The 25606-nt window shown below is 41.1% G+C and overlaps 1 protein-coding gene across 1 annotated transcript in view; it reads left to right on the plus strand.

Annotated features, from left to right (window-relative positions):
* Positions 1–25606, plus strand: part of MSRA (methionine sulfoxide reductase A) — a 436252-nt gene that overhangs the window by 114862 nt on the left and 295784 nt on the right. The gene's annotated exons all lie outside the window — the stretch shown is intronic.

Here is a 25606-nt window from a genome sequence, read left to right on the forward strand (position 1 = left end):
ATACACATCTGCAACCATTCGAAGAAGAAAAGATGATTACTTACATGTATTGTAACTTGTTCTTCAAGATGAGGATGCAGATGTGTATTCTACAACCCCTCCTCCATCCCCTCTGCTTATGGCATTTGATGTGAAAGAAGTGAGGGGGGTTGGGGTGTTGATACCCTTAAATAGGCAGTGGAGGGGCTGGAGCCACATGGTGTGAGTGCTGCCCCTATGGGTACTGCTAGGCAAAGTTCTCTGGTTTCAGTGAACTGGGCGTGTGTACACCAGAGTGGAATACACACCTGCATCCTCATCTCAAAAAATAACTGTTTCAATAGAGGTAAGTAACTGTCGTTTACCCTGCATCGTCTTCATTTAATAGGGCAATGGGTGGTTGTTCCATTTCCAGCTGTACTGGTTCTCTGCTGCCTTGCTTCGTATTACCTTCCTAACTGACAAATGTGTTGAACACTTGCTGACACTTAGGCTTGAACCTTACCTCTCTGCGACAGGAGCTCCTTGGCAAACAACTCTCGTCTCAGACCTGACAAATTCACTACATCAAACACATCTTTTACTTTGGACCAGGAAGCTGGTATTACTGACAATACTAACCCATCTGCTAGAATTTCAAACCTAGTAGTGCAGCATTCTGTGAATTAATTACATGAAGATACAGGAGCTTACAGGCCTGATTCTGATTTCCCTAATATTGGAGTAAAGAAGATTAGAATCAGGGCTCTGCCTCCACCTGAGAAGGATAGTCATAGCGTAGAAAGCTTAATAAAAAGAATGTCTAAATATATATAAATAAGATGACCAAATTTAGGCGAAATTAGTAGTTCTTCTGACTCTCAGAAGCAGTAACCAAAAAAGAAAGTGAAACTTCAATATAAGATACCCAAGAAATGTAAGATAATGATTGGAGATATACCAATCTCCTAGAACTGGAAGGGATCTTGAAAGGTCATTGAGTCCAGCCCCCTGACTTCACTAACAGGACCAATTTTTTGCCCCAGATCCCTAAGCGGCCCCCTCAAGGATTGAACTCACAACCCTGGGTTTAGCAGGCTGATACTCAAACCACTGAGCTATCCCTCCCCTCCCAAGATAATGTGTCATAACACAGTGATTTCTCCTTAAGTATTTTGGAGGATAGTGAGCTATCAGATTCTGGAAATTATTAGATTATGGTTACTCTATCCTGGGATGTCGATTCCTAGGAAAGAGTGAACATTGTTTCAGAATATTCAGTGTGATAGAAAGAAGCAATTGAGACAATGGCCGGTGATGGGACACTGAATGGGGAGGGCTCTGAGTTCCTATAGAGAATTTTTTCCCAGATGTCTGGGTGATGGGTCTTACCCACATACTCAGGGTCTAAATTGATTGTCATATGTGGGGCTGGGAAGGAATTTTCCCCCGGGTCACATTGACAGATACCCTGGGGTTTTTTCACTATCCTCAGCAGCATGGGTCACGGGTCACTTGCAGGTTTGAACTAGTGTAAATGTTGGAGACTCTTTAACTTGAAGTCTTTAAATCATGATTTGAGGATTTCAGTAACTCAGCCAGAGGTTAGGGATCTATTAAGGGAATGGATGGGTGAGGTTCTGAGGCTAAATCAGTGGCTAAAGTTCTGAGGCTAAATCAGGCTACATCAGCTGAGGCTAAATCAGATTAAATCAGTGGTTTTCAAACTGTGGGTCGGGTCCCCAAAGTGAGCTGGCTCAGATATGCTCAGACTTGCTGGGACTGAAGCTGAAGCCCGAGTCCCACCACCCGGGGCTAAAGCTGATGACCAAGGGCTTCAGCCATGGGCGTCGGGGCTCAGATTACAGGCCCCCTGCCTTGGGCTAAAGCCCTGGGGTTTCAGCTTTGCTCCTTCCCCGCAGGGCAGAGGGGCTCGGGCTTAGCCCCCCACCAGGGTGGTGGGACTCGGGTGGGCTCAGGCTTCGGTCCCCCTCTCCTGGGTTCATGTAGTAATTTTTGTTCTCAGAAGGGGATCACGGTGCCATGAAGTTTGAGAACCCCTGGACTAGGTGATCGTGATGGTCCCTTCTGATCTTTGAGTCTGTGAGTATTCAGGTGAAGTAGGAAGAGATCAAAGAGTGTGGCAAATATTTCCTTTAAAATTCTAAATGATTGGAAGCTTTCTAACAAGGCCAGAAGGTTACAGGTTAGAAAACTATGTAGGGTACAGGAGAAAAAGGCAGTCTATGGTTTTGTATTTGTAGTAAATGCAGCTCTGATCTTTCCTCCTAAAGAACGGGTGTCGTTTCCCTGTGAAAGAAGACAGGCATGATAATAGAGGCATTTTTAAGGGATCCTTGGAGGCTTCATTAGCTGCATTTACGCATGTGGTCAATAGCCGCTGCATATTTTTGGGAGTGATTTTTATACAGAGTTCTGGGCTGAAAGTGGTAAGGCCAGTTAAGTATGGCTGACTAGGGAAAGACAATTTTGTTTTGCAGCAACTTTCAAGGTGGTGGAATTTTATTTTCCTTCTGTATTAGTCTTCTGCCTTACTCTTAGGTTTTGCCACAGGAGGGCAGCTCTAATCTCTGCTGAAGATTCCACAAAGGACGCTGGGTGACTCAGCAGGCTGTCCTGGCTATGTCTCTTTCCCTTGCCTGCCCTTGGGGCTGCATTGGTTGGCCACAGTCCCCCAGTGGAAGGGAGGTTGTATCCCTATAACATCACGGAGGTACACTTTTACCAGGAGGCTTCCTGATATCTTGTAGGTTTCCTATGTGCATAGCTATAGGCAGCAATTCATCCCAGCTATATAAGATAAGTTAATCGCTAATACAACATTCTTCCCCTCTGGTCTTTGGCCAGCACCAAGAGTGTTCATGAAGGTACAGATAGCAGTACGTATCCTGTAAGTGGTTTGCATTTATCCATTTTTTTTTTGGACAATGATCATGCTGTGTGACATCAACAAAGCATGACAGAAGCAAGCAGCTAGGGGAATCAGATCCCTGAAGACTGATATATAGACCATAAATGGGGAACAGGTAGTAAGAAATGGACATGTGGGCCTAAAAGGAGGGGCCCTAGAAACAGACAGGAGCAATGAGAGTGCGGAAAAGAAGCGCTGAAAGTAAAGAGAAAATGAGTTAAGGTCCTAAAAATAATCAGAAAGAACAATAACCCCCTGAAATTTGACAGAGGAAATTGGGCAAGGTACGGCTTAAGGTTAAATGTAACTAAGGATTACAATTTTCAACAATGCCAGCTTAAAGGTAGGGTCCGAAATAAGTGATCTGATTTTCAAAAATACTCAGCATCCAACAGCTCCCATTGAAATTAATGGAAGCTGCAGGGTGTTCAGCACACTTGAAAAATCAGGTCACTTATTTATGCTTAACTTTAAGCTCCTATTGTTGAAATATTATGGTTACCATTAAATATTGATTCAGAAGCCTAACTTCAGGCTTTATCTTTTGAATATCTTTGCCAAGGTCCACAGAAAATGCAGTGCAGCAAATCCACTCATGGATGCGATTATATCATAAAAAGAAGTGGAAGGAGGAAGGGCTTGTAAAAGAGGTGAAGAGAGGCACACCACATACGCGGATTGAGGCTTCCTCCAAAGTGCAGGTCCTGGATCATTATTAATCCATTGCTGAACTGGGTCCCTAGAAGCAGAATGAGGGAGAAATGGGGATTGGTGGATGCTGGAAGGAGACAGAGATGATTTATTTAGAGTAAGTTAAGGGTGGATAAGGTAAGATCTTCTCTGAGTGCATTTTCTTATCATGCAGGAAAAATAATCCTCACCTCTGTGTTCACTGCACACAGAACTCCCATTAACACAAATGGGAGTTACATGTGTGCATCAAAGAGAGAACAGAATAGACCCAGTAACTGCATGAAAAGTATTTGTGTTGCATTTGGATTAAGCAAATGTATCCTTAAGGTCTGAGAAAGGAGGAGGTTCAAATTCTTACAATAGGATGTACACAGACTGGACAACTCAGTATTTATTTGGTTTAGCATGGAAGGTTTCTGACTGCTAATTTTGCAAAGACACTAAGGTCATAAATATGTGTAATTTTCCACAAGGTTAGAGGAAATATGCTAGTAGAAGCAGAAACATTAGCAGGCCACATATAGAAACCCTTTTTAGAGGAGATCACAAAGTTTCAAGGCTTTTTTGTTTTGCACAAACAATGATTTCACATTTTTAAAGGAGCAATTCTACTTGTTTCTTAGAAAATAATGTTAAAGTATGGGTCAAACCATCACATTAATTATCTGGAGGTCATTTTGAAAATTACTACCAAACGTGTTGAAAAAGGTTTTATATTCTCACAGAAATTATGATCTGCTGTTTCTATGGAAACTGGAACAGCAGTTCATGAAAGCTTTTAAATGGAAGTTTCCAAAAGCTTTACATCCTGAAGTCCAACAACATCCATTTAAAAAACAAACCAAAACCAAAACCATACATAGGTTAACTTCATCTCTGGTGTAACTCTTGGTTTTCACTGAAGATACACCAGGGATGAATTTAGAGGATAATTTTATAGGATGGTTATTGTTATTCCTTCATAGCATTTTGATTCTAATTCTTATATCTTTCTTTTCTGTTGGACACACATGTTTATCTACCAGTCAGTCTGTTTAAATCAAGCTAATCTTATGAGTAACAGAAATATTTAAAAATCTGCATTTTATTTCAATTTGCAGAAGAATTGGTGTACTGTGAGCTCTCTGAACTCAACTTAGCAAGGTGCTGAGCACTTGGTCTCTGTTTAGTAAAGCACTTAAGCATAAGCTTAACTTCAAGCATGTCCCATTGATCTGGACACAGTGGCGAAGTGAGGACAGACAAATGCATACATTTCATTTGGCAGGCCACAACTTATATGAAAAATAAAAACAGAGGGGGCAGTACCTACCCATCACCCATATTCTCCTATACTGGCAGTTCCAGAGCAGGGATTACAGGGTTCCTACCATATAACCCATAACTCAGGGTATGCTCTCCTCAGCCTACCCTTTGGGACTTGGCTCACTCTGAGTTGTACCATCACCCCCCATGAGGGGGCAGAGGGTGCAGAAGGGTGGAGATCCTGACCCACAAGGTCTGACCTCTGCCGGTGAGGGCCACAAGATCTAACTCATGAGCTCAAAGCCCCTCAGCAGAATCCCAGGTCTTTTACCTCAGGAAACTGGATACAAGTAGTGATAAATTAACAACTCTACCAAGTACCTCAGTTAGGTACTAAGTGTATTCCTACCTAACCTCTGGTAACTCAAAGGTGCTGCGAAAAAGGTGAAAAATGCTCTGGATGATCAGCTAGACCTGCAGAGTCTGTCGGTTTGACTCCCAGGCCTACTTCAGCGTTGATAGTGGGGGCTGCTGGAATGGAGCTGAAAAAGTCGTCTTATGTCCTATGATTCGGCTTAAATCCTGGAGTTGGGGGATGTATTCCAATCACAATGATAGAGTCAATAGACTAGCTTAACAAAGAGAAGGTTAAGGGGTGACTCAATTAGTCTATACATATCTACATGGGTAACAAATATTTAATTATGGGCTCTTCAATCTAGCAGGAAAAGGTATAACACAATCCAGTGGATGGAAGTTGAAGCCTGACACATTCAGATTGGAAACAAGGTGTACATTTTTAATTGTGAGAGTAATTAGTCACTGGAACAATTTATCAAGGGTTGTGGTGGATTCTGCATCATTGACAATTTTTAACCCAAGATTGGATGGTTTTCTAAAAGAGTTGCGCTAGGAATTATTTTGGGGAAATTCTGTGGCCTGTGTTATAGACAGAAGATCACAATGGTCCCTTCTAGCTTTGGAATCTGTGACTCAGTACCCCTCCCCTGACTGGCCAGTGGGTGCCAGAGACACATTAGGGTGGGGAGGAGCTAACTGGTGCCCTCAGCGGGTGTCTCCCTCCCTTGCTGCTGGGACTGTCCCAATTTACTGCTGGCCCCATCAAGTTTCCCCACCCGTTGAGGCAGGTGGTTGGATGTGCTTAAATGGATTAGGGCCAGAGTGCTCAGCACATTGTAGGACGGAAGCTTCTGTAATTAATAATAGAAACATGAAGCTGCAATTTGTTAGATAGTTGACTGACAACACTATTCAAGACAACAGTTATTTTATTCATTGTGGGTACAAACAATTTATTTCTGTAGCACAGTATTGATGTAGTAAAAAGTCCCAGCGGCACTGTGAACTGCAGCTCACTTCCTTCTGACTCTGTAGTCTAAAAAATATGATCCCAGAAGAAAGAGGGATAAAGTGATATTTTAGGCCAAAGTAGGAGTCAGGTTTATCATCATAAATTTAGGGACATGCAAAAGCATTACCGATAAACATATATAATATATAATATATTTAAATGTCCTCTAAAATTCCAAAGAGTGATAATTTGTTTGAAAAAATTCATGCAGATATAGTAATGCTAAAGATTAAGCCATTACATAAAAGAATGTATTTCTAACCATTGATATTTGATAGGACTTGAAAGAACAGCAGGTTTGGACTTTTGAAAATATAGACTCTACTAGTGTTTGGCTGTAAATGTAATCATTTTTATTAACATATTATTCCCGTTTGTTTTTTTCTCCTATTCTTTCTGCTAAGAGTAATTAAGTATGCTCTCCGCTGTAGCTTCTTTGTGATCTTCATCTAGCTTGTGGAATTTAACTATATATTACATGTAGACTAACTATCAAATTATAGTCTCTATTTGTTTGCTTAAAAACCCTGATTAGTACTCCTATGTGAATTTCCCAGTTGACATGTAAAGAATTTGGGGCAACGTGTACTATTCTACCCATACAGTATTGTGTGGATAAATGGGCATCTCAGAAAAATGGACAGAGAAAACTATGAATATGGGCTGTCAAATAATTAAAAAAATTAATCGCGATTATCGTGCAATTAAACAAATTAATTGCAATTAATAGCACTGTTAAACAATAATGGAATATAATTTATTTAAATATTTTGGATGCTTTCTACATTTTCAAATATATTGATTTTAATTACAACACAATAAAAAGTGTACATTGCTCATTTTATATGTTTGATTACAAATATTTACACTGTAAAAAACAAAAGAAATAGTATATTTCAAGTATCAGAGGGGTAGCCGTGTTAGTCTGTAGCCACAAAAACAAGGAGTCTGGTGGCACCTTAAAGACTAATATACTTATTTGAGCATAAGCTTTCATGGGTAAAAATCCCACTTCTTCAGATGCATGGAAGTGGGGTTTTTACCCACAAAAGCTTATGTCCAAATAAATCTGTTAGTGTTTAAGGTGCCACCAGACTCCCAGTATATTTCAATTCACCTAATACAAGTACTGTAGTGCAATCTCTTTATCATGAAAGTTGAACTTAGAAATGTAGAATTATGTATAAAAATAACTATATTCAAAAATAAAACAATGTAAAACTTTAGAGCCTACAAGTCCACTCAGTCCTACTTCAGCCAATCATTCAGACAAACAAGTTTGGTTACAATTTGCAGAAGATAATGCTGCCTGCTTCTTGTTTACAACGTCACCTGAAAGTTAGAACAGACGTTCGCATGGCACTGTTGTAGCCGGCGTCGCAACATATTTACGTGCCAGATGTGCTAAAGATTTATATGTCCATTCATGCTTAAACCACCATTCCAGAGGACATGCATCCATGCTGATGACGGGTTCTGCTCCATAACGATCCAAAGCAGAGCGGACCGACACAAATTCATTTTCATCAGCTGAGTCAGATGCCACCAGCAAAAGGTTAATTTTTTTTCGGGTGGTTCGGGATCTGTAGTTTCTGCATCAGAGTGTAGTTCTTTTAAGACATCTGAAAGCATGCTCCACACCTCATCCCGCTCAGATTTTGGAAGGCACTTCAGATTCTTAAACCTTGGGTTGAGTGCTGTATCTATCCTTAGAAATCTCACACTGGTATCATAAAATCATAGATGATTAGGGTTGGAAGAGATCTCAGGAGGTCATCTAGTCCAACCCCCTGCTCAAAGCAGGACCAACACCAACTAAATCATCCCAGCCAGGGCTTTGTCAAGCTGGGCCTTAAAAATCTCTAAGAATGGAGATTCCACCACCTCCCTAGGTAACCCATTCCAGTGCTTCACGACCCGCCTAGTGAAATAGTGTTTACTAATATCCACCTTAGACCTCCCACACTGGAACTCGAAACCATTGCTCCTTGTTCGGTCATCTGCCATCACTGAGAACAGCTGATCTCCATCCTCTTTGGAACCCCCGTTCAGGTAGCTGAAGGCTGCTATCAAATCCCCCCTCATTCTTCTCTTCTGCAGACTAAACAATCCCAGTTTCCTTAGCCTCTCCTCATAAGTCATGTGCCCCAGCCCCTTGATCAATTTCGTTGCCCTCCGCTGGACTCTTCAATTTGTCCACATCCTTTCTGTAGTGGGGGGCCCAAAACTGGATGCAATACTTCAGATGTGGCCTCACCAGTGCCGAATAGAGGGGAATAATCACTTCCCTCGATCTGCTGGCAGTGGTCCTATTAATGCAGCCCAATATGCCATTAGCCTTCTTGGCAACAAGGGCACACTGCTGACTCATATTCAGTTTCTCATTCACTGTAATCCCCAAGTCCTTTTCTGCAGAACTGCCGCTTAGCCAGTTGGTCCCCAGCCTGTAGCAGTGCATGGGATTCTTCCTTCCTAAATGCAGGACTCTGCACTTGTCTTTGTTGAACCTCATGAGATTTCTTTTGGCCCAATCCTCCAATTTGTCTAGGTCACTCTGGACCCTATCCCTACCCTCCAGCCTATCTACCTCTCCCCACAGCTTAGTGTCATGCACGAACTTGCTGATGGTTCAATCTGTCCCATCATCCAGATCATTATTGTAGATGCTGAACAAAACCAGCCCCAGGGCTGACCCCTGGGGCACTCCGCTTGATACCAGCTGCCAACTAGACATTGAACCATTGATCAGTACCCATTGAGCCCAACAACCTAGCCAGCTTTCTATCCACCTTATAGTCCATTTGTCCATTTTTAACTTGCTGGCAAGAAAACTGTGGGAGACCGTATCAAAAGCTTTGCTAAAGTCAAGATATATCACATCCCACCACTTTCCCCATATACACAGAGTCAGTTATCTCATCATAGAAGGCAATCAGGTTGGTCAGGCATGACTTGTCCTTGGTGAATCCATGTTGACTGTTGCTGATCACCTTCCTCTTCTCCAAGTGCTTCAAAATGGTTTCCTTGAGGACCTACTCCATGATTTTTCCAGGGACTGAGGTGATGCTGACCGATCTGTAGTTTCCCGAGTTCTCCTTCTTCCCCTTTTTAAAGATTGGCACTATATTTGCCTTTTTCCAATCATCCAGGATATCCCCCGATTGCCATGAGTTTTCAAAGTTAAAGGCCAATGGCTCTGCATTCAGATCAGCCAATTCCCTCAGCACCCTCATTAGATCTGGACCCATGTGCATGTCCAGCTTTTCTAAATAGTCCTTAACCTGTTCTCTCACCACTGAGGGTGGCTCACCTCTTCCCCATACTGTGTTGCCTAGGACAGCAGTGTGGGAGCTGATCTTACTGTGAAGACCGAGGGGAAAAAGCAAGCATTGAGTACTTCAGCTTATTCCATATCATCTGTCACTATGTTGCCTCCCCCATTCAATAAGGGTCCCAAACTTTCCCTGATCTTTTTCTTGTTGCTAACATACCTGTAAAAACCCTTCTTGTTACCCTTCACATCCCTTCCTAGCTGCAACTCCAGTTGTATTTTGGCCTTCCTGATTACACCCCTGTATGCTCGAGCAATATTTTTATACTCCTTCCTAGTCATCTGAGCAAGTTTCTACTTCTTGTAAGCTTCCTTTTGGTGTTTAAGCTCACTGAAGATTTCACTGTTAAGCCAAACTGGTCGCCTGCCATATTTGCTATTCTTTCTGCACATTGGGATGGTTTGTTCCTGTGCCCTCGATAAGGCTTCTTTAAAATACAGCCAGCTTTCCTGGACTCCTTTACCCCTCATATTAGCCTCCCAGGGGATCCTGCCCATCAGTTCCCTAAGAGAGGGTGCTTTCTTTGCATTTTGTTAAAACTGCTGTGAAAGTGTTCTTAAAACGAACATGTGCTAGATCATCATCCGAGACTGCTGTAAGATGAAATATATGGCAGAATATGGGTAAAACAGAACAGGAGACATACAGTTCTCCCCCAAGGAGTTCAGTCATAATTTTAATTAATGCATTATTTTTTTAACGAGCATTATCAGCATGGAAGCATGTCCTCTGGAATGGTGGCTGAAGTATGAAAGGGGATATGAATGTTTAGCATATCTGGCACGTAAATGGCTTGGCTTCAAAAGTGCCATGCGAACTCCTATTCTCACTTTCACATTTTAAATAAGAAGCAGTCAGCAGTATCTCCCGTAAATGTAAACAAACTTGTTGGTCTTAGTGAGTGGCTGAACAAGAAGTAGAACTGAGTGGACTTGTAGGTGCTAAAGTTTTAAATTGTTTTATTTTTGAGTGCCGTTATGTAACAAAAAAAAATCTACATTTGTAAGTTACGCTTTCACGATACAGAGATTGCACTACAGTACTTGTATGAAGTTAACTGAAAAATACTATTTCTTTTATCATTTTTACAGTGCAACTATTTGTAATAAAAATAATAATGTAAAGTGAGCACTGTACACTTTGTATTCTTTGTTGTAATAGAAATCAGTATATTTGAAAATGTAGAAAATCAAAATATTTAATAAATTTCAATTTGTATTCTATTAACAGTGTGATTAATTATGATTAATTTTTAAAATCTCAGTTAATTTTTGTTAGTTAATTGCGTGAGTTAGCTGCGATTAATTGACAGCCCTACTATGAATTTAGGCATGCAAATGAAATTTTCAAAATATATTTGTGTATGCAACTTCTTTCAGTTGTCCAACTGTAAATGACTAAAACTGGTCATGATGAAGAAATATGACATTTACCATAATTTTATAAATTTCTGGCTTTGGAAACTATGAAAAAATAAATTTGGTGTTGAAATACTGGTTGGTAGATGGATCAAGGTTAAGTTTCTGAAGACAAAAACCTACAATAAAAATTTTATCAAAATAAAATAATTAGACTTGTATTTTTCATGAACGGGGTAGTGTGCAGATATAGCACTGCCTTCTCCTAGAGAGGATCAGAACTGCTCAGTTGTGTGTCACAGGCACTACAGCTAATGGAGATTCTTCTTTAGCTCTAGAGGTATGGATTTATGCATTAGAAGTAAGAAGATTAGAGTTCTATCCCTGTTGTCTTCATTAAGTTCCTAGTGGCCACAGTGTGCAGCATAGTAACTAATGAAGTCCTAAGAAGGTGCAGATTTGCTAATATGAATTAGGAACTATATGAATGATGATGAGTAGGAAGCATATGTTTAATATGTTGAGCATGTGATCTGAAAAATCAGTATTTCACATGCACGCTGCTTATGGTTTGATTTAGTTGGTTTATAAAGTAATTCATTCCAAATGAGTTACTATAAAAACTGGCTTTTATATAAGGTGCATATGAAGAAGTGTGATTAAAACTACCTGCTACAAATCTTTGACGATCCCCTGAAATATTAGATGCACTGAAAATGCCTGGTTGCTGATATGACAGGCAGGGAATAAAGGAAGAAGGGGTTGCCTTAGATATTACTTGCACTGAGGTTGAGGTGGAAATAGGAGACAGACTTGTCAAACGTCTCTGGGTAAGGATAAAAGGGGTAAAAAACAAGGGGGATGTTATGGAAGGGTTCAGCTATAGACCACCTAACCAAGAAGAGGTGGATGAGACTTTTTTAAACAACTAACAAAATTATCCAAAGCACAGGACTTGGTGGTGAAGGGGGACTTCAACTACCCAGACATCTGTTCAGAAAATAATAGAGTAGGGCACAGATTATCCAACCAGTTTTTGGAATGTATTGGAGACAATTTTTTATTTCAGAAGGTGGAGAAAGCTACTAGGGGAGAGGTTGTTCTAGATTTGATTTTGATAAATAGGGAGGAACTGGTTGAGAATTTGAAAGTGGAAGGCAGCTTCGGTGCATGTGATCACGAAATGGTAGAGTTCATGATTCTAAGGAATGGTAGGAGGGAAAACATCGCAATAAAAATAATGAAATCCAATAAAAATAATGGATTTCAAGAAGGCAAACTTTAGGAGACTCAGGGAGCTGCTAGGTAAGATCTCATGGTAAGCAAGTCTAAGGGGAAAAACAGTTCAAGACAGGTGGCAGTTTTTCAAAGAGACATTATTAAGGGCATAAGAGCAAACCATCCCACTGCATAGGAAAGATAGGAAGTGTGGCAAGAGACCACCCTGGCTTAATCAGGAGATCTTCAATGATCTGAAACTCAAGAGAGAGTCCTACATCAAGTAGAAACTAGGACAAATTACGTCAGATGAATATAAACAAACAACACAAGCATGGAGGGACAAAATAAAAAGTGCAAGGCACAAAACGAGATTAAACTATCTAGAGACATAAAGGGTAACAAGAAAATAGAAATTAGAAACAAGATGATGATCAAGGACAGAGTAAGCCTGTTACTCAGTTGGGGGGGGGGCGAGGAACAATAACAGAAAATGTAGAAATGACAAGCACTAAATGATGTTTGGTTTCAATTTTCACCAAAAAGGTAGTAGCGATTGGACGTCTTACATAGTGAATGCCAGTGAAAATGAGGTAGGATCGGGGGCTAAAATAAGGAAAGGACAAGTTAAAATTATTTAGACAGGTTAGATGTCTTCAGATCACCAGAGCCTGATGAATAATACCCTAGAATACTCAAGGAGCTGTCTGAAGAGATTTCTGAGCCATTAGCGATTATCCTTGAAAAGTCATGGAAGATGGGCGAGATTCCAGAGGACAGGAAAAGGGCAAATATTGTGACAATCTATAAAAAAGGGGAATAAGAACAACCCGGGGAATTACAGACCAGTCAGTTTAACTTCAATTCCTGGAAAGATAATTGGTTATTTATTTGCTCAATCAGTTCGCAGACACCTAGAAGATAATACGGCAATAAGTAACAACATGGATTTGTCAAGAACAAATCATGTCAAACCAACCTGATAGCTTTCTTTGACAGGGTAAGAAAGCTTGTGGATGGGGGGGAAGTGGTAGATGTGGTATATCTTGACTTTAGATACTGTCTCTCATGACCTTCTCATAAACAAAGTAGCGAAATACAGCCTAGATGGAGCTACTATAACGGGGGAAGGGAGGGGGAAATTGTTGGAAAACTGTTCCCAGAGAGTAGTTATGAGTGGTTCACAGTCAAGCTGGAAGGGCATACCAAGTGGAATCCCGCAGGGATCAGTTCTGGGTCCAGTTCTGTTCAATATCTTTATCAATGATTTAGATAATAGCATAGAGAGAACACTTATAAAGTTTGTGGACAATACCATGCTGGGAGGGGTTGCAAGTGCTTTGGAGAATAGGATTAAAATTAAAAAAGATCTGGACAAACTGGAGAAATGATCTGAAGTAAATAGGATGAAATTCAATAAGGACAAATGCAAAGTACTCTGCTTAGGAAGGAACAATCAATTGCACACCTACAAAATGGAAAATGACTGCCTAGGAAGGAGTACTGCAGAATGGGATTTGGGGATCATAGTGGACCACAAGCTAAATATGAGTCAATAGTGTAACACTCTTGCAAAGAAAGCAAACATCATTCTGGGATGTATTAGCAGGAGTATTGTAAGCAAGACACGAGAAGTAATTCATCTGCTGCAGTCTGCGCTGATTAGGCCTCAACTGGAATATTGTGTCCAGTCCAGCCACATTTTAGGAAGGATGTGGACAAATTGGAGAAAGTCCAGAGAAGAGCAACAAAAATGATGAAAGGTCTAGAAAACATGGCCTATGAGGGAAGATGAAAAAATTGGGTTTGTTTAGTCTGGAGAAGAGAAGAATGAGAGGGAACATGATAAGAGTTGTCAAGTACATAAAAGGTTGTTTCAATGAAGAGGGAGAAAAAATAATCTCCTTAACCTCTGAGGATAGGACAAGAAGCAATGGGTTTAAATTGCAGCAAGAGCGGTTAAGTTGGATATTAGGAAAAAGTTCCTGTCAGGATGGTTAAGCACTGAATAAATTGCCTAAGGAGGTTGTGGAATCTCCATCATTGGAGATTTTTAAGAGCAGGTTAGACAAACACCTGTCAGGGATGGTCTAGATAATACTTAATCCTGCCTAGAGCGCAGAGGACTGGATTAGATGACCTCTTGAGGTCCCTTCCAGTCCTATGAGTCTATGACTGTTTGTAAAAACATGCATCACCAAATGTACAGATCTTCAATTGTTATTCAGGATTAGAACTGTTCACCTTTTGGTAATAACATGAGAGATTGGATGGAATCAGAAATGGAATATGAAATCAGTGGAAGTAGGATCAGGCTTTTGTTTCTTCCTCTTACAGGTCAAATACTAACCTGATTGACATCAATGGCTAAAGTCCCATTTATTTCATTGGGGCCAGGAATTAACCCCTAGTCTGTAACTTCTTTCACTATCACAGTAATGCAAACAACAAAAACAAATCAAAATCTCTAACTCACCACTTACCAACAGTGCTGAATATTCTGTTTCCTTTCTGAGGCCCCAATTCCAGGTTCTGCCACCTTATTACTGACCACAAGTGCTGTCTTCCTCCAGGTCCCGGCAGTGCTCAATCCCCTGCTCCGCCCCAGATCCTGCCCCCACCCGACTCCTTCCCCCAGCCCCCACTCCCGCCCTGCCTCCTCCCACCCCCACCCTACCCCAACCCTTCCCCCAAACCTCCACCCTTCCCCCGCTCCACCCTGCCTTTTTCTGCCCAGTTCTGCTCCCTCCCACAAGCGCGCCCCATCCCTGCTCCTCTCCCTCTTCGCTAGTGCCTCCTGTATGCCATGGAACAGCTGATCTGTGGCAGGTGGGAGGCTCTGGGAGGGAGGAGGAGGAGTTGATCGGCTGGACTGCTGGTGAGCGGGAGGCACTGGGGGACAAAGGGGGAGCTGGCAGCCCTGGAGCACCCACGGTGTCGGCTCCTCTGTTATTGAGTATGAGAGAACATGGATACCAATAAGGACAAATAGGGGGCTTAGAACTGCAACTGATACTGTGCAGGTTGGTTTCAGGGGGGCTTTGCATATGTTCAGCAGTCCACCTGTGGGCTATCAACTGCAGGATCTAAGCCACAGGCGTGCAATGGAGAGGCAAACTCCTATCCATTGAACCCCTCCACTCTCAATGTAGCGCCTACACCAGAATGACAGCCTGCCTCAGTGGTGTCCTCTGTTCTCACAGGCATCTTCTGGAAAAAATGAAGACACATTCCTCTTCTATTATACAAATAATTCTTCACTTGAGTTCCAAATAAATAAGCCTTAAATTTCACTTACACACTACTTTCAATAGTAGTAATTAGGACTGCATTAGTGTGGCAATAATTAATTTAGCTAATTCTTTTGATGTAATTACAGAAAATAACAAAAACTAAACAAATACCGAGTTAATAAAAGTGGAATATTTTTCAGGGAACTCTTAATGCAGCATTAGTTCCTGAAAATGTGATATTGCTATGCTTTCAGACCCTTAATTTCTAAGTACAGTATGTATTTGTGCTAATAAAAAATGAGCAGTGCAGTATAAATTTTCTCAGCAGTGTGGTTCAATATGTGGCCATCCAGCATGCAAATAATTTCATTCCTTGGAGCACTGCTGAGTATATTTATTTAATTAAATATCATCTGTTTCCCCATTAAGTCCTGGTTCTTCTTGACTGTTTTGTTGTTTCCTTTTTGCAGGAATTCTCCAATAAACTTGCAGCAGCCCTGATGTATTTTCTTCATTAGATGCTTGGGATGATGAGTCCCCAGGCAGGGCTTAATTTGATTTACCGTGTACAAAGAGTTGAACCTTTTCACAAAACTCCCCATATCAGGGCAGCCTTTATTGCAGCTGTAAACTGTGCAGCCAATATTTTTTTCCTTTTTGGAAAATAACTTAGGAAAACTGTAGTGTCGTCGAGACCAAAGTGCTGGTAAAATATTTAAAATCGTTACTTTTGCACTTGATCGTGCAGTCCTTACTCAGGCAAAACTCCCATTGGCTTAAATTGAAAGCTCATTTGACTTCAGTTGAATAGGAATTTTACCTGTGTAAAGCCTGAAGGATCAGTGCCTTAAAGCCTGGTCGAGAGTAAGATTTAAGGGGTGATATTATCATGTTAGCTAACACATGTAGAAAGACTGTCTGAACCTCGTGCTAAAACTGGTGACGTTAAAGCCTAGGCTTCCTCTAGACTTCAGTTCTACCAATTTATCATGTGATTAAGGCAATGAGAATTGTCTTCAGTAGACTTTTGAAATGTGTCTCTAATGTGCTAATATCACACCTTAACTCCCAGTCTAGATAAGACCTAAGAATATACCTTTTAGTAAGGAAAATGAACGAGGATGCAAAACTGCAGCTTCACAGAAAGATAGGAATGCTTAAGAATGAAGACATATGATAGGATAGAAAATAAAATTAATTTTTTCTCTTTTAAAGCAGCAAGAGTTAAAGCAAAAGTGCAGCAATTAGTTCTTATTCCTTTTTATATAGCGACAGGAATTCTTGAAATATTTATCGCTTACATCCAAAAAGTACATTAAAAGAATGATAAGGTTGCAAAATCAAGTACTCAGAGTGAGGAAGTGTCAGAATTAAGGCTGCCTATGTTACCATAATTCAGCCATCTGCATGTATGCATTATGATATAGGCTTTAATTACATTATCACATGCTGGTTTTTTCCACAGGACCTCTGCTCTATTTAGTGAATGGGTACTTCCTCATTATTTCTTTTTACTCTTCTCATTCAATGTGTGACCCTAGGCCTTATTTAACACACAGCCTCCAAACCCTGCACTGAATACAAAATTATTAATTTCCTCATGGGTGTTTCTATGGTGCTTCACAAACAATAATGAGTTTGCCTTTGCAACAGCCCTCTGAGATTAGGTAGCATTATTATCCATAGTTTATAGCTGGGAAACTGAAGCACAGAGATATCAAGGCCAAAATTGTCCAGTAATTTTGGGGGCCCAACTTGTGACACCTAGATTTTGATTTTTCAGTGTATTTAGCATGTTTGTAGCATTTTATATGTAGGCTCGGAAGGATTAGATTTTTATCGGTAAACGTAAGTAACGGTTGATTTCACCATACACACACACACACTGACTACAAATATTTCCATCAATCATCATCAAAATTTACAGAGGGGAAGTAAGAAAAATGCTGCTTGAGAACTTACTAGGATTTGATTTAAGAATATTGTATATTTTGCTATGCGATGTTGACAATTTGTGTAGAGCTTTAACTTTTTGAATCTCAATGTCTGCTGTCATTAAATAATTTACTGTCTCACCTTCCAATAGTTTCCTGCGACTGAACATTTAAATCAAAATTTTAAAAAGCTTAAAAATAATTGTTGAAATTATAAAACAATCAAAACTGAGTTCTGCCAAACCTATTTGTATGTTAAAAGCACAGCTCCAATTGGCTTCAGATGCAGTTGGGAGGGCTGAGCACTTCTGCAAATCTGGTTCCAGATGTCCCAAGATACCCAGAAAATGAGGAAGATACAATTAAGTACCCAGCTACAAAAATTTTGGTTTAAGTGACTTGCCTATCATCATGTAAAATCTCTGGCAGAGGCAGGGATAATGGAATACAATTCTCTAGAGTGGCACTCCACTGCCTTAGCCATGAGGCTCTACTCCCTCTGATTGCAGTCCCCCTCCTCACTCACTAGACACCTTCCAACTTCTGCAACAGGCAGCGGTCCTACTGACAGCATCATTCACTACACCCATCTGGTTCATTCACTGAGCACCACCCATCCGATGCACTGAACGAGGCAGGATCCTGCAGAAAAAAACATGTGGATTAAATAAATGTTGGAGTCATTTAACATTTCAAAAACCATATAACTTCTTAATAAAAAAATAATATTTTGCCACCTTCACACAAAGAGGCAGAACGAAAGGTTTCATGGGCATATTAATTCTGGCCGTTCCTAACTTTTCAGGGCTTGACTTTGAAACCTTAACTTTTTTTTTAAACAGAGTTTTTTAGATGTAGTTTTCTAATTAAAAGCCCAGATAGAATATCTGTTTGTTTTTCAGTTTATCATGTGGAACCATATCAGCAACCCAGCTTCAGGGTTTGGACCTTTAGATCTACTGTACAGACCTCTGTCACTTGAGCTAATGAAGTAACTGGTAGCAGTAATAGGCTGTTTTCATGTATGTGGATCAGCAACTGGAGCCGGGTAAGACACACACTGGGCCAGTAAGTTTCACATCTGTTTGCTCACAGCAGAGGAATGTAGAGAGTTGGGACTGCTGGGTTCAATTCCAGGTGTTGCAGGGGAGTATTATAGACTATTCTGCCCCTGTTCCCCCATCTGTCTCTGTCCCCCCTCTGCTCCTATCCAACCCCCCGACTTCCCATGGCTCCTGCCCCTTCCCCCTCCAGCCCTTCCCTCCCTCTATCTCTTCTGCTCCCTCTATCTCTTTTCCCCTTGGCTCTGGCCCCCGCTCTTTTTGCTTTCATCCATCTCCATCCTTCCCCCTCTACTCCTATCCACCCCCAGCTCCTCTCCCCTTCCCCCCTGCTTCCTTCTCCCCCTTTGGCTTCTGTAACCCCCATTTCTTACCCATCTGCATTGGAAACAGATGGTTCCTCCTTCTCCTTTAGGTTGCCTAGGCACTAGCAGTGGGACCATTGAGTGAACAAGACACTCTTCTCTCCATTCCTGTGCCCAGTACCGCAACAGTTCCTGGCAGCCAGGAGGAGCCAGGGGGACTCTCTCCTGGGAAGTATTGACTCTGAAAAAGATTCAGGGGTCATGGTGGGTAAACAACTGCATGTGAGCTCCCAATGCTACACTCTGGCCAAAAGGGCTAATGAGCTTTTTGAATGCATAAACAGGAATCTTGAGTAGGAGGAGAGAGGTTATTTTGCCTCAATATTTGGTACCGGTGCAACTGCTGCTAGAATACTGTGTTCAGTTCTGGTGTCCACAATTCAGGAAGGATGTTGATAAACTGGAGAGGGTTCAGAGAAGCGCCATGAGAATGATTAGAGGAGTAGAAAACATGCCTTATTGTGACTGAGCTCCTTGGGTCTATCTATTTAACTTGACAAAGAGAAGGTTAAGTGTTGACTTGATCACAGTCTATAAGTACCTATATGAGGGAGAAATATTTGATAATAACCTCTTCAGTCTAGCAGGCAAACGTGTAAAAAACCAATCATTGGAAGCTGAAACCAGAAAAATACAGACCAGAAGTAAGGCATACATTTTTAACAGTGAGGGTAATTAACCATTGGAACAATTTACCAAAGGTTGTGGTGAATTTTCCATCATTGGCCATTTTAAAATCTAGATTATATATTATTTTAAAGAGATATGGTCTAGTTCACAGGAATTAATTTGGGGAAGTTTGATGGCCTATGTTATATAGTAGATTAGTCTAGACCAGTGTTTCCCAAACTTGGGATGCCGCTTGTGTAGGGAAAGCCCCCAGCGGGCCGGGCTGGTTTGTTTACCTGCCGTGTCCGCAGGTCCAGCCGATCGCAGCTCCCACTGGCCGCAGTTCACTGCTCCAGGCCAATGGGGGCGGTGGGAAGCGGCGGCCAGTACATCCCTCAGCCCACGCTGCTTCCAGCAGCCCCCATTGGCCTGGAGCAGCGAACCATGGCCAGTGGGAGCCGCGATCAGCTGGACCTGTGGACGCGTCAGGTAAACAAACCGGCCCGGCTCGCTGGGGGCTTTCCCCACACAAGCGGCGTCCTAAGTTTGGGAAACACTGGTCTAGATGATCACAGTGGTCCCTTACGGCCTTGGACTCTATGAATGGGTTTAAAAAACAAATTAATATGGGCAAAACCTTGTATTTTTTCCCTAAGTTTGTTTTGAATAATGGCTGAATGGCTTTAGCTGAAACTTACTAAAAGCATTTCACCTGAGGCAGATACCCATCATAGACAATTTCAACCCAAGTGGTTAAAGTTTGGCAATGTTATAAGCAACTGAAAATAGGTTCTTATAATAGAAAGTGTGAGGCATCCTTAATCATATGTGGCAATAACATCTATGCCTACAATACTGAATGGTCACAACTTTAAAAAAAATCATTGTTTTAATACTTTCATCATTATGGATAGTTCTGCTTTTTCACAGAGAATAATGATATATAACTGAAGGATCCCAGTTTAAAGTCCAGTCTGTTAACACAGGGCCTAATCTTGCAAACTGTAACACATGCATACCGCCTGTAAGGAAGAGGAGTTTGTCTGTGCAGATAGTTTCCAACCTGCAGGCTGACAATAAGATACGCTTGTGAATGATCTGCAAAGAAGACAAAGAGCTAAATGCATATTGAATGTTATTCACAATGAATAATTTAACAAGTATCATTTGTGAGTTTTAAATAATGTTTATGAAGCACCTTGAAATAATCTGCTACAGAAATGCACAGGGGATTTTGCTATTTGAGCTGGTCAGAAAAATGTATCAAAAATGAAATTCTGATGGAAGAAAAAAATGTTTTGAAAAAGTTCCAAAAATGTATCTATTTTCTGACCTGCTCTAATTATTACTACCATGCAGAAATATCCCCTTTTAATAGTTTGGGCAGTTCTAGAAAAATAGAACTCTAGGATAACCATAGTTGATAGAAGTGTCATTTTGATTTGAAGATGCTCAGCTCAATAAGCTAAATGACACCTCCTTCCACCTGAATTACAGAGTTTACTTGATTGGAGGTATCAAAATATAAAAGTATTCCCTCTTAGCAAACACAGGTGAAATGTACATTTTCTGAAGGAAGCTTTGTGTTACAGCTCTCTGAAAACATATTACAAGGTTTGATATTTTACTTAAACATGAAACGTATCTGGAAATAGTTATCATGCTGTTACTTAAACTGGCAATAAAGATCTGAATCTTTTCTGTCTGGATTGTTGGCTACTTGATAGGTGGTTTTGGTTTATTTATAAAAGCAACAAGGTGTGACCAGACCAGAGGTCATATCAGTGAGTCACATGCTTCAGGTGTGCTATGAGGCATGAAGTCCTAGACATGTAGCTGGAGCTTTGTGTGAAGTTTATCATATTTTAACCATTTTATTTTGTCATGTAGCCTGACCTATGTAGTTATACTGGATACCTACTGTAAGCATGCAGACTCACCCCCCTGCTGGTCTCTGTTGGGAATTAGCTCGTCCAGTTTCCAGAACACTCTTTGCAGGCCAGTGACCCATCTTACTGCTGGTCCCCATGTCCCTCTCAGGACCCTGGTGCCCCTTTCTCTGGGGTGCTGCCCCTCTGGCAGTAACCAGTCACCAACTAGCCCCTGTTTTCTGGGGCAGACTGCAGTGTAGGCCACTCATCACTAGCAAGAGGGGTTTGGACCTGCTGCCTTTGCCTACCCCTGGGCTGCCCTCTGCAACCCCCAGTACCCATTGGCCTTCTGCTAGGCCACAACCTAGGGCTTTCCAGGCTGGAACCTCCCCAGCTCCTCTGCCTTTCCCCAGCCTTGCTCCACTCAGGTACTCTGCTCAGATCTCTGAAGCCAGGTCCATCTCGCTCTACAGCTAGAGAGAGACTGTGTGCCTTTACTCCTGGCTCAAGCCTTTATAGAGCCGGCTGGGCCCTGACTGGGGCATGGCCCCCAGCTGAAGCTGTTTCCCCCAATCAGCTTCAATGCTTTTCTCCTCCCACAGCCCTCCTCCAGGGCCAATTTAAACCTCTCAGGGCAGGAGCGGGTAACCACCCCTCTACACCTACACAATCTGCATCTGTTACCCACTAAGCTTGCTCTTTTCCTAGGGCCAAATTATCACCTTCCAACTAAGGTGTGCTAGAAAAACAGGTGCAGGGGGTTCTTTAGGAGGTGGTGGAATCTAGTTCACCGAGGGAAGTGGTAGAATCTCCATCCTTAGAGGTTTTTAAGGCCCAGCTTGACAAAGCCCTGGCTGGGATGATTTAGTTGGGGTTGATACTGCTTTGAGCAGAGGGTTGGGCTAGATGACCTCATGAGGTCTCTTCCAACCCTAATCTTCTATGATTTACTTTCCCCTCCTGATAAACCTGCAGGCAGCCATAATTTTGTTGTGGGTCTAGGAAGGTAGCAGCTCAGTGGATTGCACATCTGGATTGGGTGATAACCCTGCTCTACTCCCTGTGCTGGGAGGGATACTGGCTACAGCCTTTTAACAAGTGTATTAAGAGGTGCCTATTTCTGTGCTTCCTATAGCAACCAAGAATCCTTGAGCCTGATTCTGATCACACTTACATTGGTCTAACCCTATGGACTTCTGTGGAGTAAATCTTGATTTGTACTGGTCTTAATGACAGCTGAATCAGGCCCCATAACTTATACTATTGCTTAGCACCTCCTACCCTCTTTCCTCCCAGTAAGGCTCAGTCCCCTAAAACAGAATTGAGCCCATAATGTTCATTCCATTAATGCACAGATAAGGCTTTACTATTTTTTCCAATGGCTGCATGTTATACTCAGATTGAAAGCTCTGTGCGGCAAGACTGTCTTTTGTGCGTGTTCAGTGCCAAGTACAGTGGGGTTCTAACCCATAATTAGGGATCCTAGAGGCCATGGTAATACAAGTAATAATATGTATAGATTGGTAATACATCCAGATCTGCATAGTGTTTCCTTTTCAATTTCAGTCTGAACAACTTTTATATTTAATCATACAAATAAGTAAACCGCTGACCTTAAAATAAATCTTTACATTTGATCCCATCAATTTTATATTATTTGCACACTTCTCCATAAACACAGCAAAGGGGTGTGAGTTACAGCCACAGCATTTTCTCACATCGTTTTCTGTTCTTTTATTAGCGTTGTGCTCTTCATTTATTGCCTCTCCTGAGTCATCAGTATTGGTCTAATGGACTGGAACAGCCTAAGGTGAATGGTAATTACTTATTGAGTTGCTGATAGCCCAGATGAGAATAGGACTTATTAGATCAGTAATAATGGAAATCTGTGTTTAATGCAGAAATTTTAAGCAAGTCTGAAACAAAAGTACCTGAATTTATCGATTTCTCTCTGCAGTAAGTTAAAACGTTGTTATATAAACTTTTAAAATTAATAACGTGAATCATGTTGTCAAAAGAGAACTGTTCTGGGAAGTAACATGCAGAAAATGCCCCGATGGGGGCTTTTCTAACAAAACATTTACATGATTTTTTTTTGATGCAGCCTTTGCTATATTGCAAAATGCTAAGGAAATTGTTCATGTTCAAGAAAGGCGTACTCTTGTTATTCCCACCAAACTGATATCGTTTCTAAAGAGTCTACTAATATGCCAGTAACTGTCCTCCTCCTTCCTCACAATAGGTGTGAGAGGTTTCTATTCTTAAGGTACAATACTGAGCTTCATATCTGTGGCCATACCACCTTGGGCTGAGATTTTGTTGTATATAACTACCAGAGTCAGGATGCTCAGTGCTCAGACAACGAATTCTAGGGAAAAATACATAAGCTATAAGAAGTGGTATTGAGTATTATAGTAGTCTCCTTCTTCTTGAGTCAGTAACCAAATTGTAGCGTCAGGAGGCATGGTTCTGTCTTTTGGGTGAGACATAAAAGGGAAGCCCTGACTACTCATAGTCGTTATTAATTGTATGGTATGTTTTGCAAGGGTAGGAGTGTTCAGCCCAATGTCCTTGTCAGATTCCATCTAGGGCATTGGTAGTCTGCCTACTGACATTCCCTTATAGATTCAAATGGATGTGATATTCTCTTTTACCTCCAGTCTTTAAACTGCTGTGTAGTGTTGTAGACACAATCAATCATTATTATGTTGCACCAGAGAGTTACTGCATTTCAGTAGCCAGTGAAGTGATTCCCTAGTTTATAATTATAATTAAAGGGCCTATAGTCGTTATGATTATTTATTTGTATTGTAGTAGAGCCCAAAGTCCCCAATTGGGGATTGGGGTTCTGTTGTGCTCTGTAATCTACAAACACCTAGGGTGACATTGTTCCTGCCCCCAAAAGCTTACAACTCAGTTTAAGAGTAGACACAATTCTTGAGTACAACAAAGAATAGGAGGATAGATAAGAAGAAGGAGGTGGGTAAAAGTAATAAGAACATGTGGTTTCATAGGCTAGTGATGTGCACGCTATATGGCATATAAATACATAATAATCCATATCTCACGTTTACAACATTATAAATTTGCAAAAACTTCTACACAGCAGGAGTGAACAGTTTAAACTTTAGGTCAAGGTCTGTCTCATCAGCTTCAGAATGGGTCAGAAGGATGCTAGGCAGTATCTCTGCATCACAACATAAACACAAATCTTGCAGCTGTTCTAACCGAAAAAAATATATAGAGCAACTCTTTCCCTGGTGTTTTCTACAGCATATTGTGAGTGTTTTATAAAAGCAGTGACAGCTGACTTTAGAATTGAGACAAAGTGTTACTGATTGTAGGGACTCCAAGTGATTGAATTAGAAGTCCGATTTTTGAAAAGTGCCTACCTACAGATTTATAAGATAGAACCATTATTGTCTATAATAGAGACAATGCTAATTTAAAAAAGCACGTATATGAGAATATATTGTAATTAATGGGGGTGTGGGTGCATGTATGCACAATACTACCCTCTATCGGACAGAATCATAACTGCTCAGCTATGTGTAATAGGCTGTGTCCTACTATGTGCTAAAAAAAGGCCCCAATTCAGCAAGGGACTTAAACAATTACCTAACTTTAAGCAGGCGAGTAGTCCCATTTACTTCACTGGAACGTCTCTTGTGCTTAATTAGGTGCCATGTGGGATGAAGACCAAGATTCTTCTTTAGCTGGAGGGTAAAATCCTGGCCCCAGTGAAGCCAATAGGAGTTTTGCCATTGATTTCAGCTGGGCCTGTATTTAGCTCCAAGTGTTTTTAGTTTTTGGTTTTGGAACAGAAGTCCTATCCCCTCTGCTGCTGTGAAGTTCAGGTGGCCAACATGTACAGCACAGTGACTGCCCTGAAACTCTACAGGGCTATAGGTTTGTTACGATATTTATTTATCCAATAGGCCCCCGGAGCAAGTGTAGTCATGGATATTATGGTATACATATGAAAGTAAGCACAGCATGGAACCTAAACTATGTATTGGTTTAGGTATGTCAAGTATGTGTTACGCATTCAATTAAAAAAGATCTAAATACATATTTGTTTGTTCTATGTTTTTCCTAATAAAAATGCTTGTTTTATAACCTTCTATGCAAGAAGTAGAAGTGATAGTAAATATCAGAAATTTTTTTACTCCATTGTCTCCGATTGCCATTGGAATCTTGAATTCTCACTTAGAATTGGCACAAGCTATTATGTTTGAACAGGTGAGAGATCATAGCCATATGGGAGCTCCTGCATGCCTGACTGTGAAGGACGAGGTTTATGACTCCCTATGAACGGCTATGGAGAAGATTTCTGAGGTTTTCATTCAGGAGATCCTTACTTGCCATCAGGGGTGAAGGTAGTATAAAATTCTTACCAGTATGGGGACCCGGAGCCGGCCCCTG

The sequence above is a fragment of the Mauremys mutica genome, chromosome 3 (assembly GCF_020497125.1).
Source record: "Mauremys mutica isolate MM-2020 ecotype Southern chromosome 3, ASM2049712v1, whole genome shotgun sequence".
Lineage (NCBI taxonomy): Eukaryota > Metazoa > Chordata > Testudines > Geoemydidae > Mauremys > Mauremys mutica.